A 2500-nucleotide genomic window follows, 5' to 3' on the forward strand; every position below is an offset into this window, starting at 1 on the left:
CACACACACACACACACACACACACACACACACACACACACGGAAAGGAACAGCAGCACCAACAATATAACAGCCGGTACATAACAAGACCTTTTCAATGCATTCTGGGAAACACGGTCGGGAGCAGAAATCGGACAGAAGAGGATTACGGTGAAGTGAAAGCGTGTAGCCGCACTCGTGGTCTGCGTATTAGACTGACGACATACAAACCAGCGGACCTTACGGGGGTAAAGAAGGCTAGAGGTGACTGTGGAAGGACGCCACTGAGAGCAGGTTAACTAACAGAGCTTTGGGAGTGTTTAGGCTGCACTGAACGAGTAAAGGACAGACAGACAGAAAGAGAGGGACAGACACGGACAGAGATATAATAAAAGAGGTAGGAAGGGAGATAAAGACAGGAAATAGAGTCAAAGAAAGCAGAGATGAAAAGAGAGATAGACAGAGACAAGAAACAGAGGTAGGGATGATGAGAAAGAGACATACAAAGAGACAAAGAGTGTTAAGAAACAGATGCAGAGATAGAAAGAGAAGACTTAGATAGACATAGACAGAAAGAGAGAACAGAAACAGGAGCAGAAACCGTCACAGACATGAAAATGGACAGAGAAACATACAAGGATAGGTAACAAAATAGCAGAGATGAAGAGAGATGGAGGCAGAAGCAAGAAATAAACAAATATGGAGACACACACAGAGTGACAGAGATAAGAGGAAACCGAGACAGACCAGGAGACAGAAAGAGACACACAAATCAGAGACAGATATGGACACAGACAGTTAGTGACATAGACAAACCCCGCCACTCTATCTCCTCCCCAACACAGTACTACATACTCAAAGATTACGTCACAAAAACTTAGTCTCAAAAAGTATGAAATGCGGTCGTTGTTTTGTCGCTAAGTTAAAAGATCATACATACATAATACAGAGAGAGAGAGAGAGAGAGAGAGAGAGAGAGAGAGAGAGAGAGAGAGAGAGAGAGAGAGAGAGAGGTGTAGATAGTATTTAGGTCAGTGAACGTGTGTGTGTGTGTGTGTGTGTGTGTGTGCGTGTTTCACTGTTTGATCTGCTGCAGTCTCTGACGAGACAGCCAGACGTTACCCTACGGAACGAGCTCAGAGCTCATTATTTCCGATCTTCGGATAGGCCTGAGACCAGGCACACACCACACACCGGGACAACAAGGTCACAACTCCTCGATTTACATCCCGTACCTACTCACTGCTAGGTGAACAGGGGCTACACGTAAAAGGAGACACACCCAAATATCTCCATCCAGCCGGGGAATCGAACACCGGTCCTCTGGCTTGTGAAGCCAGCGCTCTAACCACTGAGCTACCGGGCGTGTGTGTGTGTGTGTGTGTGTGTGTGTGTGTGTGTGTGTGATGAACAATCAATATCTTTGTAGTCCTGACCGTTGGTTTAATATGTAATGTAAACAAAATTATGTACTATAGGCAAGGAAGATGGAGGAGGAGAAGGAGGAGGAGGAGGAGGAGGAGGAGGAGGAGGAGGAGGAGGAGGAGGAGGAAAGGAAAGTACTCGGAGAGGAAACAGAGATGGGAGACGAGTGATAGAAAAAGGGAGTCTCTCTCTCTCTCTCTCTCTCTCTCTCTCTCTCTCTCTCTCTCTCTCTCTCTCTCTCTCTCTCTCTCTCTCTCTCTCACACACACACACACACACACACACACACACACACACACACACACACACACACACACACACACACACACAATTGCGTAAGGCTGTGCGTATTCTAACGTGTGTGTGTGTGTGTGTGTGTGTGTGTGTGTGTGTGTGTGTGTGTGCCAACATATCAATAAAACAAAGTTCCGATTTCTGTTTTGCGTTCTCATTTTCCAAAAAGCAAAGCCACCTCTCCGTCAACTTTGAGTGCAGAAACATTCATTTGTTGACTCATTCACTCATGCATTCCTCTCCTCATTCATTCCACCACCGGCGCGTCTGCCATACATTCGTCCCTCAATCCTGAATGACTCGTCCTTCAGTATGAATGCCAACAAAAAGAGTTGCATCAAGGTGATATACATATATAGTAAAATGTATTTCTGTTTTAATTCAATGCATATTACATTTTGTATCATCTCATTTTATTTTTCTATATATCCTCTCTCTTCAATAACTTGCTGTCTCTTTAATCCTCTTCAATGTTCCCTTATTCGCTTGCGTGGCCCCCCGTGGAAATCTAAAAGAAACAAAATACTAAGCAAAGACACACATAGCAGACGAAATGATATAATAACATGACCATGTATGTATTATCAACACGCGTGCTGTAACCTCCATCCTTACTCCTTCCTTACTTCCTATTTCTTTTTTTCTACTTCAGAACAAGCGTATTAGACAAAATTAGCTCATTTTAGTACGTGCGTGTGGGAAGTGATGGACCTTATGTGATTCTACAAAATAATTTCTACACTAATTTTCATACTAGTGCGTGAAATCAATAAAAGTAAGTACATTCAGTCGACTCTTAACT

General features: G+C 43.8%; 1 protein-coding gene across 1 annotated transcript in view; it reads right to left on the bottom strand.

Moving 5' to 3' along the window:
- LOC123515552 (acetylcholinesterase-like) overlaps positions 1 to 2500 on the bottom strand; it is a 57270-nt gene that overhangs the window by 53938 nt on the left and 832 nt on the right. The gene's annotated exons all lie outside the window — the stretch shown is intronic.

The sequence above is a fragment of the Portunus trituberculatus genome, chromosome 39 (genome assembly GCF_017591435.1).
Source record: "Portunus trituberculatus isolate SZX2019 chromosome 39, ASM1759143v1, whole genome shotgun sequence".
Taxonomy (NCBI): domain Eukaryota; kingdom Metazoa; phylum Arthropoda; class Malacostraca; order Decapoda; family Portunidae; genus Portunus; species Portunus trituberculatus.